At 34.3% G+C, this 15,031-nt stretch overlaps 1 long non-coding RNA gene across 1 annotated transcript in view; it reads left to right on the top strand.

The window, feature by feature from the left end:
- Positions 1-1,180: 1,180 nt before the first annotated feature.
- LOC109376254 (uncharacterized) overlaps positions 1,181-15,031 on the top strand; it is a 102,801-nt gene continuing 88,950 nt past the window's right edge. Inside the window, exon 1 of the long non-coding RNA XR_002122711.1 lies at positions 1,181-1,252. This is a non-coding gene — a long non-coding RNA (uncharacterized LOC109376254). The remainder of the gene's footprint in view (positions 1,253-15,031) is intronic.

A 15,031-nucleotide genomic window follows, 5' to 3' on the forward strand; every position in this document is an offset into this window, starting at 1 on the left:
GTAGGGGAAAATGATGTTGAGATGAAGGTTGAGTTGAAATGTCTATGGGACAATGCTGAGTGTATATGCTCAGTACGTAGTTTTATTCATGGTTTGAAGCTTGGAGATAGATAGGTCTAAATTAACTATTTGTATCTGAGTTACCGCCATAGAGTAATAGAGGCCATAAATGTGAATGTATTGTGTACGTAGAGACTGTGGCTGATTGTACATTCAGACTAAGATTAAATACCTACAGTTCTCTAGTGAAAGGCACAAATGTTATAGAGGAGTCATTAAAGATAGACTAAAATGGCCATTAGTTTGGGAACTAATATTTAATAATAGTAGAGGAACAAATGGCAGATAAAACACCTTGTGTAGAATATAGGTATTTTTCCCCCTCACTGATTATGTATGCACAGGAGTGGAAGGAAAGAATTTAGGATGATTCCCTGGTTTCTAAATTAATAACATGGACAAATGGATAGCCAAAGAAAAAAAGTGATATAAGAAAAACATGTGTGGGGCCGGCCTAGTGGCGCGATGGTTAAGAACTGACTTGGAACGCCAGAGGGCCCCGGTTCGGATCCCACGTATGAGGGCCAGTGACACTGCCCTCCACAGCTAAGATGCTGAACAACAGCTCAACCTGGAGCTGGGCTGCCCTGAGTCGCAGGCGAAGGTGTAGGCTGCAGCCCCTGCTGCAGTGGGTTGCCATGGGCTACCGTATGTAGCCAGCAGCCAGCGTGAGCGGCCAGCAGCTGCAGTGAGCAGCTGTCCAGAAGCCGGCGACTGATCGGCCTCACTCGGGAAGAGCGCAATGATGGTACCCACTTGAGCCAGTGAAGCAATGTCCTCCACAACTAGATTGAGGAACAAAACGACAGCAACTTGTCTGTTCTCCTTCCCCCAATTCCCCAGCACTGTTCCCGTCCCCCTAATTCCCCAATAAAAAATAAAAAATAAACTTTAAAAAAACATGTGTATATCATATATAACATAATATTTTTGGATACATTAGTTTATTTTTCAATTTAGAATATTATGAAAAACATCATACTGCAGAGGAAATTGCACTTTCATTAGTCAGATGTAATTATCTCCCACTATATGAAGCTGACTTTTCTTATCAAGAGCAAAGTGAAAGGGCTAAGCCTATTATGCCGTCTCTTTGATGTTTTTATAGGATATAATGAAAGATGAATGCTCAATGCTGAAGCTGCAGCTGAAAGAGAGGGATGAACTCATTTCCCAACTTCAGGAAGAGCTGGTAAGTGATAAGAATATTTGGTCCACAAGTGTACTTTCCTTGCAAGGTTACTTGCTACAAACTCTCCGATAATTTATTTATTCACACTAATATTAATAATTTGTAAGCTGTTAGTGTTTCAATCTAACTAATTCTCAATTTTATAATCTGATGGTAGTGAGCTGACAATATGAAACAGAGAGAGCATGTTTTGTAATATGTATTGAACTTTATATAATTCTAGAAACAGATCACTGAACAGGTTAGACATTTCAGTTGAATCTACCAAAAATTGTGAAGGCTAAGGCCACATTTCATTTTGTAAAGTACATGATTTCACTCCATGCTGCTTTACCTAGAGATACAAACATGTAATATGAAGTAAATTATTTACTTATCCTACAAACATAGATTTTAGTTTTTATTTTCATAAAGCTACCACAAGTGTATTAACCTAATGTGACTTTTGTTAATATAGACATTATATTATATAAATCCTAAATGTAAATATTATATAAAATATGAAATATATATTCATGTTTTCAGGGCTTTTTTAATCATAAAAATATAATAAATCCTACTTTTATAGTGTGAAAACACATTTGGGAGGTAACAAGGATAGTAGTGGGCATTACTTTTCTAAGTATGTGTTTTCGACATGATGGTTTCAGATCTGACTTACAGATTTGACTACATTAACAGTTATATATTATGTAATTATGAAATATGACAAAACATTTTATAGACCAAGCTTCTGAGAACTCTTAACTCGCTAGTACATGGCAGACGAATTTAAAGCATATTTTATTGACTCGTGACAACTGACAACGTTTTTAGTGAGACTTGACCTTCATTTGTACTGTTCTGTGATTGGGTTGATGCTAATTATTGGCCCCATGAGTATAGTATTATTGCTGATTTAGAAACATTTTAAATCCTTGTATAAGTGGACCTGAGTGATTCAAACCTGTATATTGTCAAAGGTCAACTTGTAGTCAATTTGGATAATTCAGGTTAAAGTAAAAAACAAACAAACAAACAAAAAAAGCACTTGTGCCTCATTTTACTAAATCAGCCAATAAAGGACTGTTTATCTGGAGAGAGAATTACTCTAATTATAGCTATGTAACACTGACTCGGGAAGTAATAATTTATCATTTTATTCAACAAAGGTCTGATTTTTTTTTTTGTATATGGTGTTTTAAATCTGATCACAACTAATGTTGGAAAAAACAAAAACAAAAAAAGTCTTTGAGTTAATTATCCAACTTGGATGCTGGTAGTATCTTCTAGGCATTGCCACAGTCCTTGAGAAGAATCATTGCTTTAGGGGGCACTAGATTAAATTATAGACCCCGGTGAAACTGTTTGTTACAGGATAAATATCTACATGTTGATAACCAGGAAAAAAAAAAGTTCTGAACGAAGGATGGGCCTTTCTTTTTACTATGGCATGTATAGCTTTTAGGCTGCTAGGGCTGCCATAACACAATACCATAAGCTGGCGGTTTTCAACAACACATTTTCTCACAGCCCTGGAGGCTAGAAGTCCAAGATCAGGGTGCCAGCATGATTGGGTGCTGGTGAGAACTTTTTTTCTTGGGTTGCAGATGGCTGTGTGCTCACGTGTCCTTTGCAGATCACATGTGTATAGAATGAGGGAGAGGTAGAGGGAGAAAGGGGTGTAAGTTCTCTGATGTCTCTTCTTATAAAGGCACTAATCCCATCATGAGAGCCTACCCTCAGGACCTCATCTAAACTCACACATCTCCCAAGGACCTAGTCTTCAATGCCATCATATTGGGGGTAGGATATCAACATATAAATTTGGGAGGTACACGGTTTAGTCCATAGCACATACTGTTTAGGCTCATGCCTATTTCATATTAGCAAGTAAAATTCTGGACAGAGAGTTCTATTATGTTTATGTTTTGTTTTTGTTTTTTTATCAAGCACTAAATGCACATTTTAAACATTATCATTCTTTCCTGTAACTTCAGAATTATTTCCTTAGGACAACTGTTCTTTCATGCTGGGTTGGTAGATTCTACAAAGCATAAATATACTAAGAAGCTCAAAATAATAATGTCGATTTAAATTATATATTGATACTGTTTGGAAAAACTGCCCACATTATTAACTGCATTTCTAACATGAGTATATTTTGTAATCACACTTTAAATTTATCCCTACCTGTTCTCTTTTTTAAAAAAGAAAGCAAGTGGTTTGTACTCTTGGGAACACTTTTAAGATGTTTGAAATTATTATCCCTAAACTTTGTAATTATTATCCTCTAAATTTGTATGTATCACTTATGTTGGTGAGATTTACTGACTTTGTTTTAACAGATAATTCTTGGCACATATACTGTGATGTCCAGTGGGATATTAAATAGAATATCAGTGTCCTGGGGTTGTATATGTAATGGGGCAACAATTGGTGAAAACAAGAAATAAACTCTTTAAGCAGGAGTGTTTGGTTTGGTAAACTGGAAGGAACTGGTCCACACATGGGATATTTACTCCCAACTGCTTTATAATAGAATAAAATCTCCTCTGCCCTGATATGAGGTAATGTGAAGGGCACAAGCTAGTCATACCTATGTGGCATGGACAATGGAAATAGTATTTTTTATGTTGATTAAAAAAATAAATATATCTTGTGTTGGTCTTATAAAGGGTGTTCACAAAAAAATGGAATAAGCCAAATAATATTTAAATTATCTAATCAACTTTAAGACCACTTTCCCATCAAATCAGCTCTTTAATATGTTTTTATTTTCATTTATTTCCTCTCCCATAGAAACTTATATGAACTTTGCTGAGCTTGTTGAGGATTTAGTGACTTTGGTTCTTTTCAGTGGTTTTCCTTTGAAACATATTTCTTCTCTTTTTAAAAATTCTTACCTGTGATTATATTTACAAAATCCTAGTTACAGTATTATCTATTTAGACTTAAATTATGTATAGTGTAAAATTTATTACACATTACTGCTTCCTTCCTTCCTTCACCTTTCTCCATTTTATGGTCTCTTCTGATTCATTTATGGTTTGGTTAGAAATCTCTCCCAAGCGTTTCCTTCAGATGGAGCATTGATGATGTCATCTCTAAATCTTTGAATATCTCTTTACCTTGAAAGATGTAGGATACTGCTATGGATTAAACTGTGTTCCCCCCAAATTCATGTTGAAACCCTAACCCCCAATATGACAGCATATAGAGATAGGGCTTTTAGGAGGTCATTAGGGTTAAATGAAGTCATAAAGGTAGAGTCCTAATTCAATAGGATTAGAGACCTTTTAAGAAGATAAAAAGAGAGGAATATATTCTCTGCATGGCCAGGAACCAAGCAAAGGCCATATAAGCTCACAGAGAGAAGGCAGCTGACTGCAAGCCAGCAAGAAAGACCTTAGTAGGGCCTGACCATCCTGGAACCCTGACCTTGGACTTCTACCCTCCAGAACTATGAGACAATTAACTTCTGCTTTGTAAGCCACCCAGTTTATGGTATTTTGTTATGGTAGCCTGAGCTGACAAAGACAGACACCATGTCTAAGCATAGTCTTTTTAGGTCTTGGTCTTTTTTTCTTAACAAATAAAATACCATGTTTTTTTTGTTTGTTTGTTTTATTTCTTTCCCGTTTTTTAAATTAAAATTGACTGGGGTGACAATGGTTAGTAAAATCACATAGGTTTCAAGTGTACAATTCTGTAATACATCATCTGTATATCACATTGTGTGTTCACCACCCAGAGTTAGTTCTTCCATCACCATATATTTGACCCCCATTACCTTCATCTACCACCCTCCAACCTCCTTACCCTCTTGTAACCACTAAACTATTGTCTGTGTCTGAGTTTTTGTTTCTTCGTTTGTCTTGTTTGTTTGTTGCTTTCAGTTTTATATTCCACATATCGGTGAAGTCATATGGTTCTTGACTTTTTCTGTCTGACTTATTTCCCTTAGCATAATAATCTCAAGATCCATTCATGTTGTCGCAAATGACACTATTTCATCTTTTCTTATGGCAGAGTAGTATTCCACTGTGTATATATACCACAACTTCTTTATCTGATAATCTATTGAAGGAAACTTTGGTTTCCATGTCTTGGCCACTGTAAAGCTGCGATGAACATCGAAACACATATATTTTTATGGATAAATGTTTTCAGATGTTTGGGTAGATACCTAGGAGAGGACTTGCTGGGTCATATGGTAATTCTGTTCTTAATCTTTTGAGGAACCTCCACACTGCCTTCCATAGCAGCTCCACCAATCTGCATTCCCACCAACAGTGTATGAGGATTCCTTTTTCTCCACTGCCTCTCCAGCACTTGTTATTATTTGTCTTGTTGATGATAGCCATCCTAACTGGTTTGAGGTGGTATCTCATGGTGGTTTTTATTTGCATTTCTCTGATGATTAGTGATGTTGAGCATCTTTTCATATGTTTATTGGCCATCTGTATGTCCTCTTTGGAGAAATGTCTATTCAAGTCCCCGGCTCATTTTTTAATTGGATTGTTTGTTTTTTGTTGTTGTTGAGTTATATGAACTCCTTATATATTTTAGACATTAGTCCCTTATTGGAGGTGTTGTTTGTAAATATTTTCTCCCATTCAGTTGATTACCTCTTTATTTTGTCGATGGTTTCTTTTGCTGTGCAGAAGCTTTTTAGTTTGATATAATTCATTTCTTCTAGCTTTTACTTCCCTTGACTTTGAGGTCAAATTCATAAAAATCCTCTTTGAACCCAAGGTCCATAAGGTTAGTACCTATGTTTTGTTCTATGCAGTTTGTTGTTTCAGGTCTTATGTTTAGGGTTTCGTCCATTTTGACTTAATTTTGGAACATGTTGACAGTTAGCAGTCTAGTTCCATTCTTTTGCATGTTTATTGAAAAAGCTTTCTTTTCTCCAGTGGATGTTTTTGGCTCCTTTGTCGAAATTATCTGTTCATATTTATGTGGTTATTTCTGGGTTTTCAGTTCTATCCCATTGGTCTGTGCATCTATTTTCCTTCCAATACCATGCTGACTTGATTATTGTTGCTCTGTAGTACAAGCTGAAGTCAGGGAGTGTGATACCTCCAGCATTATTCTTTTTACTTAGGATTGCTTTGGCTATTTGGGGTCTTTTGTAGTTCAGTATTTTTGCTTTTTGTTTTTGTTTTCTTTTAATGTATGTGCTGCACATGACATTTTTCCATTATTTACCTACATGTGTGACTATTTTTCTGCCTTCATTCTGACTCATATCAGTAACACTATTCAGCCCATTCAAGACTTCCTTTAATATTGTTTTTTCTCAAAACTTCCTTTAAATTACAGAATAGTTTTCCTCCTAGAACCTATATTTCCATCCTTGGTCTCATAGATCTATTCTTCAAGTCCTTTATACTTTCCTTTTTTTATTGAACTATTTTGTCTTTAGTTGAGATTTCTTCCATTAATATTCTAAGTCACTAATTTGATTCTCAACAATTGTTATGCTTTTATAGTGTAGTAAATATTCAAATTCAGAAATTATTTTTTAACCCACAGTATAATTTTATATGTTTAGTTATATACTATTAACTGTGCTTAATATTTTCATTTTGTAAATTTGTCCTTTGTGTGGGACAGCATTTCTACTGTACGCAGTAGCCTGTCCTTAAAGCCGCTTGTCCTTCCTCCAAGGATCTTTGGTCCTTTTAAGTTCCACAATTACTTTCTTTTGCTTATTTCTCTGTTCATCCTTAGTACTTAGGCAGAAAATTTAAACCACAGATGGTCAAAGGCTCAATAGAACCTGCTTTTGTTGGCTGGTAGCAATGAACAAACTTGAAGGATATTAGTCATTGGTTTTCTTTTGTGACACCCTGAGATCTCCTCCGTTACAAATGTTACAGCACCACTGGCCAGTGTAGGTGGCTGCTCTGCAGTTTCCCTAGCCTAAAATACTCTGCTGATCCTCCTAGGATAAGAAATCAGGGAATTATCACTCTTCTTGCAAGGGTGGATATATTTCATCAGCAGTTTTCTCTGCAGAACCTTGATGTCTCATTCTTAACCCAGGCATCTTGGCTAATAGTCTAATGGCTCCAGTTAAGCCCAGAGAATGAAGTCTTGAGCCTGCTCCCTTTTGTAACGCCCCGCAGAACCTGCATTCTCTCACATATGCTGATGAGCTTGCCTTCCTGCCTCAGCCTTTGCTTCATTCGTCTCATGACAAGTTAGTATCAACTTGGAAGAGGATAGTGTCAGGAAATTGTACTTGTATACCATCTTTTGAGCTTCTTTCTTCATGTATCCTGTGATGAGCAAATACAGAATGGTAATTGTATTATGCAGTTGCCCCTCCACAATGTATTTCTTAGTAGGACCTCAGTGGCAGCCACTTTACATGAAGACCCAAAACATACACACGTTTGATGAACTTTACATTGAGTTAGAAGATTAAATAAGAAACAGAACAAAGGAGACATTTCTTCCCTTCATCTTCCTGTGGCCTTACTTTTCTTTACTTGAAGAGGAGAGTGAGTGAATATAGTGATATAAAAAATCAGGATATGAACGTCTAGCCTAATTGCCTATGTGAATATATTTAGGTATCTTTCTTTCTTGGTCTCAGTTTCTTTAATTGTCAAATTACATTACCATAATACTAAAAATATAGAAAATATTAAGTATTCATCAACAACGAATTTGATAAGTTACATATATTTATATAATTCTATAATATATGTAATTTATATTTACATAGCTGTGTATTTATAAAGTTAAATGTGGAGAGCTGCATATAGTATAACATGATATAAAATATACAAGTTGTAATCAGAAAATATGGTGAATGTAATAAAAAATATTACAGTAAAAGTCACCTTGCCTCAATACTTCCCCTCACTTTGAACACACTTATACCATCTTTCTTGCCACTTTCTGAAGCCGTTCTGGAAGTCCTTTTTTGTGAGTGTCTTTATGAGTGTTTAAGAAATAATGTGCATTGAAAACAGCCTGAGAAATGGGAAAATAGTTTCATCCTCCATCATGACAATGCTCTGCGTCACACATCGCTTCTGGTATGGCAATTTCTGTCATACAAAAACATTACAGTGTGTCCTCATCCACCTTGTTCACTGGATCTGGCACCGTGCAAGTTCTGCTTCTTCCCCAATGTCAAAATGGCCATGAAAGATAAATGTTTAAATTAATTCAGAACATTGAGGCAGCCACGACAGTGCAAGTAGTGACACTAATGAAAGAGGACTTCCAGAACACTTCAGAAAGTGGCAAGAATGAGTGGTGAGTGTGTTCGAAGCAAGGGTGAATATTTTGAGGTGGGTTAATGGCAATGTGTCTTTTACGGTAATTAGGTTTTTTTTTTTTTAATTTAAACATTCACCCTATTTTTTTATCACACCGTGTAAATGCATAGAAAGTCTAATATAATCAATGTTCTTTAAGTAATATGAGTCTTGTTCAGTTTCTGTGTTTTATAATTTGGTAGTGTTTTACTTTTATTAATGAGTATATATTCCTTTACAATAAAAATTCATACCTATTTTTTTGGAATATAAAGGCAGAATGTAGATTGAGTTTAGTGGTTTTTCTGTGATATGTGCGTGTTGGGTTAATGTTTTAGTCTGCTTGGACTGCTGTAACAAAATACAATAAACTGAATGGCTTAAATGATAGACATTTATTACAGTTCTTGAGGCTGAAAGTCCAAGGTGTTGGCAGATTCAATGTCTGGTGAGGGCCTTCTTTCCGATTTCTAAAAGTCTTTTCTCTTTGTGTGCTCACAAAGCCTTTGGTGCATGCACTCAGGGAGAAAGGGAGAAAGCTCTTGTGACTACCTCTTAAGAACACTAATCCTATCATAAAGGCCTCCGCCTTCATGACTTAATGTAATCCTAATTATCATCCAAAGCCCCCACTTCGAAATACCATTACTTTGGGAGTTAGAATTTGAATGTATCAATTTAGGGGGACATAAACATTTTGTCTGTAACAGAGAAATAAGAGTATCAGAGAGGTCTTGTGAAATTACTCCCCTTCACCACAACTACTTAATGATAGCAGTTATGATTTTGCTGGTTTTTTTCATATCATAGTTCTCCTTAAGATTCTAGTTGGCAAAAAGTCACATCTGAGAATAAAAATTAAACTAACAAACCAAACATGTGGACAAGATGTTTGCTAAGGACTACTGTGAATGATTAGATCAGAGGAAGAAATAAGATAAAAAGCTGTAACATACTTCACTGAGAATTATTCAATGTTATGTTGATCGGGTAGGATACTATAATTAATTGAAGGCACAGAAAGGAATGAACATTTAAAGTTAGGAATGATAGGAAACTTTTTTCTTAATAATTAGATAATATATGTATATAAGTTTGTGTTTATTTTGTAGAATGTATTGAACTTTTTGAATATTAGAAATGACTCTCACACCCAGCACAAAGATTTGGGTATTTCATGAATTTACTTGATTAAGGTATTTAATGCACAGTTATAGGTTTAGACGAAAAGTCTAAACATAGAGGGTAAAGGTAAGAATACTTAATCAGAATCAATTTAATAAAAGGTGTTTAATCACATATTTAACCTTAGATTTAACTTTAACTATTAAATTTAATGATATAAAGCAGATAAATATTTTTCTCACTTAAGAGAATGCTTTAGATTTTTTTTTTCTCAGATTTAGTGAAGGTAGCATTGAAGAATGCAGTGTAATTTTATTATTAGTATGAAACTGAGGGACATTGTAAATATCACTTTCTTGTGCCTAAATCTGATATCTTTATTATAAATGTTAATAGTGAGTGTAGCCTTGTATTTTAGGGGTAAAGACATTTTCTTGTAAATGATTGTTAATCTTATAGTTTTAGAAATCTTATAACCATAAGTATGGTTTTATAGTATGGTTGAAAAGTGTGCCATATATGATGTCAGAAATTGAAGAGCATGTATTTGGTATTTATGGATTCAAAATATTTTTAAATAAGCTGAAGGTAACTTATAAATAAAAACTTTAGTTTTACCTGAAACTGAAGAGTAAAATTTAATTGTCCTCATTAGGATCACTACTTCATGCCATGGACTGACTGTTTTGTTTTACCATAAGTTGGATGCCTATTGCTTATACTGTCAAAACTATTCAATGAATTTACATGAATAACCACATTAGAAAAGTGGACTGTCAGTAGTTCTAAGCTTTTATAATGTCTACCATTTCACACTCTTTCCTTTGGAAATTTTTATTTATTTTCTGCTGATCTGAGTACAAAGTATCAGATGTAGCTTTTTACAGTATACTAAAAATATAAATATATATTTAAAAGACCAGTTTAAATGCGTCACTGCAAAACAAGCTTTCTGGGCATAAAAGTTTTTTAGCCCTATCTTAGAATAAATATACACTTTAATACAGCCCTCATAAAACAAAGAAAAATAAAGCAAGGCAAAAGAAAAATACTTCTCATGGTTGCTTTTATAATCTTTCTCTGTTTATCAACATGACAACATTTATACCTGTCTGAAGGTAGTGAAAGCTATCAGTTACCTTAACTACCACATGTTTATAGGCTAATCTATAAGGGGATACATTGACTATAAGGCACTTAGAACAGTAAAAAATGACTCAAAGTCATTTTAGGTGAATAATTCTAAACATTTCAGTGATAAGACTCCTTCTTGAAAAGATTTTTTGTGGGCCTAAATTTGAATTTAGTAACTCCAGGCTATGAGACTGAGTTTTACATTTTACACACATGTACTTTTAAACATTTAATTATCACATTTTTATTACTCATCCCTTAGTATAAATTGCATTTTTAAATAAAATTTAATTGGGAGAACTTCCAGTTACAGAGTTGAAACATACATAGAGATTAAAGTAAGAATCATCATTTAGAATCACCCAGCAAGCTTTAAGTTCAATATGTGTTTCCAACCCCTGTGTTACTACATATTAATTAATGTACTCAACAATAAATTCAAAATAAGCAATGAGAGTATAGTTATTCTAAAGATGAAGAATGGGTCTTGAGTTACTTCAGTTCTGGCATTTGATATATAAACATTTGGAGTATTTATTTTTACTTAAGACTTAAATAGAGTGAGAACTGTGAGGTATATATTTTTGGAGGAATGCTTATGTAATCTGGCTGGTTTAATAATCACATTAACTTGAGGTAAACTAATGAGAGAAAGTAACTAAACTTATTACATATGTACAAACAGAAATGCCATAAGAATAGGCTTCCAGAGGACAAACCTGGCAGTTGGGGCCTGTATGCCATTCTTGAGCTAAGGAGAATGGGGCACAGGAAGAGGAGAGGTGCTTTGGGACCTCAAAAGGCAGGAAGGTAAATTACTTAGAGGTGGAAAATCAAATGTTTGGTAAACAAGTGTTCCTGGGCCATCTTTAACAATGGGACACACAGAGAGAGGACTTTGAACAAATGGGCCTTACTAGCCTCCTCCCTGTCTATCACACTAGTTCATATTGAACTATAGTTATTTATAATGACATCTCCCTTCCTGAAGCAGGCCATTTCTCTAAATTTTTTTAGGCAGTTAGGGGGAAGTTTAAAGGTTTTTCCTGGGTCTTTTTTTTTCTTTCTTTCCCTTAAAAATCAGCAGCTTAACATAATCAATATCCTACAGGAGCGTATTTTGGGGTGGCAAATTCATTTCCCCCTCACTTGCAAATTTTAGTTCATACATTAAATATTTTACTATGTTTTAATATATTTAACTCTGAACTTTATTTTTCATTTTAAATTACGTGTTTTAAAACTAATACACTAATAAAGAAATGTTACCTCAGGGAACAATTTAGTAGTGCATAGATTGTATCTTTTGTTGACTTTTGTTAAATAAGTGTTTATTAAAACTTATTATTTTTGACATGGTTATATTTACAAAGTTCACTACAACAAAGGCTTAACTAGCTGCATTTCTTTTCTGACCATTACTAGTATCCATTTTATGTCATGATTATTGTCAATGTCAGAAACGTCTAAACCTGTAGAGAATTTTAATGAGTTTATTTGAGCAAAACAGACAACAATTGCTGGGAAGCAAAATCTCAAGTGATTAAGAAAATGCTCTGGAAAATGGCAGTTTTGCAGCTTATTTTATTAGTTTCAGGTGTACAAAACAGCATAATGATTAGACATTTACACCCCTCACAAAGTGATAACCCCCCCCAAGTCTACAACGTATATAGCTATTACAATACCATTGACTATTCCCTATGCTGTAGTTGATACGCCATGACTATACACACACACAGATAGATAGACAGAACACAGTAAAACCTTGGATTGTAACTTGCTTTGCTAGTGTTCCACAAAACAAGCAAAAACTTCTAATACATTTTAACTTGGTAAACAAGCGATGTCTTGCAATACGAGTAGATTGTTTCTGGAACGAATCATGCTTGCAAACCAAGACATTGCTGTATATATAAGTAATATATATATATATATATATATATATATATTATAGTTGATGTTCAATATTATTGTACTTCAGGTATACAGCACAGGGGTCAGGCATCTTATTTTATACATTAGAATCAAAGGAGGAGACATAAAAAAAGGAAGGTTACATGAAATCCATTAGTGGTAGATTAAGAAAGTGAGGGAAATCAAAGTGGGGAAATCTCTGGGATTGGATAAAAAGTAAAATGGAGAGATGCATACTTTTACATTGGTGAGTACATGATAGTCAATAATAGTTGCAGCACACAGAGATGGTATTCAGAAACAAGATAACAATGAGTTCTATGGTCTCCTGCTCTGGTATGGTGGGTTGTGTCCCGAGGAGTCCGGAAAAAGGGATTATGTTGACATTCCAAAGGTATGTTATTTTTGATGTAAAAAAGACAAACAGGCCTACTTAAGGTAAAGATTGACCTTTCTCAAGGAAGCTATAGGCCAAGGATGTGACTACCGGCCATGACCCACTTTGAGTTAGGAATTTTTGTATGGAGACCATTCTATGTGGTAAATTTTGGTCTCTGTGTTAGTGGGGTCTGCCATGCTGGCCTCCCCTTGAGTTTGTCAGGTTTAGTGTGGCCCTTTTTGGTCTACTTTATAAAGTCAGATGTTTTATGGAAGAGGGTTTTACAAATGATCTGTTCCAGGTATCCGGTAGAGAACATATAACACCAAGTTGAGCGCTTCCCCTTCCTACAATGTAGACCTCTTCCTTCAATGTAAAGACTAACTCCAGAAAGCCATATCACATAACAGAAGTTGTAAAAAAAAAAACCCTTTTTTGTGTTATTAAACCTTTTGTTCTCATTTAAAGCAAATACTGAAAATTCTTCCTTGAGTATAAGTAAACATATAAACAATCGTTTTCCCCCAGCCTTTTAAAATGCCATTTACTTTATTTAAATGTAAGCCAAGTTCTCAGCTCATTTGTTAACATTTGAATAGCAAAGCATGTGGCTGCATAAAAACGCTTGTAGAATTGATGAATTTGAAAAATTGAAGGCAATTGAAGAACTGAAAGTATAGCATTATGTGTAATCAGGTTACTATGCATAATAAAAAAAGAAGCTAAAAATAAAAGACTCTAAGGAATACATATGGCGAAATAGCACTTTATCAAGAATCTGGAGAAGAGTAATTTTGGTTTGGTTTAAAAATATATTCATAATTCAAATTGAATAAAATTGTATGCCCTTGAAGCTTTAATAACAGAATAATTCCTACTTGATAAGAGAAACTTTCTTTTTGCATGAAAACCATATCCTGAATTCATCTTGAAGGTAATTCCCCACTCGCTCTACATTCTATTATAATTTATGGTATTATTTCATGCCAGTTATTTTAAGATGGAATATTACAGGCCCATGCATGATTTACATAAGAACAGGCAGCTGTAAGTACTTTCAAATCCTCTTTCTCATATTTAGGAAACATTAGGAACAGAAAAGAAATAGATTAGGTATACTTAAACATTATGAAAGTGGCAAGCTCCTTTTGTTTTCTCAGGTGAATTAATTGCATGTATTCCAGAAATGGCTTATTTCAGCAGTAATTACTCTGTCAGGTCTGTGAGACAGAGGTACGGTGTGAATGTTACAACATCCTATGATGCATGATGGGAATTAGCCACCAGCTCTTTACATACTCCGGTACCCAGATGAAGAGCTGCCAAAAAATAGTCTTTACTATCCCACCGCACTTGCCTTGACAAACCTACATATTTGTTTTAGTCTTTATCACGAAGTGTTGTCATTTTGCAGTATGCATGGATATAGGAAAATAACTGTGGATTAATTTAAATGCCAGTATGAAGGTATGTGACCTTTAAGATGTAAATATATTTTAAAATGAGCATGTACCCCTATTATTGCCGAATGAAGCATGTTGCTTAAATTTATACCTCAAGATTTTGTTTATTTTGGATATTTTGATTTATTCTCTAAGGTATGTCCTACCACTTAGTAGTTTTCTCTTCATTCTTGTATTATTACTTTTATCAATCAAGATTCCAGTGCTTGGAGTAATTTACCAAATAAAAAACTATTTAAGTGGGACACAAAGACATAGAATTAGGGGGAAAAATGCAAATCATGTTCTTGAATTACTATGGAAGTTAATAATAAGCAAAAGAAGTGGGGGGAGGTGTGGGGGTGTGTGTATACATACACCCCATACACACACATATATAAAATCAAAACAAAATTTTTATGATATGTATATGGCATATAATTATATGTATGTATGTAGATATGTGCATATATACAAATAAATTATATGTAAAACTGTGTATGTATATATATATATATAT

This window comes from Hipposideros armiger, unplaced genomic scaffold (genome assembly GCF_001890085.2).
Source record: "Hipposideros armiger isolate ML-2016 unplaced genomic scaffold, ASM189008v1 scaffold_1076, whole genome shotgun sequence".
NCBI lineage: Eukaryota > Metazoa > Chordata > Mammalia > Chiroptera > Hipposideridae > Hipposideros > Hipposideros armiger.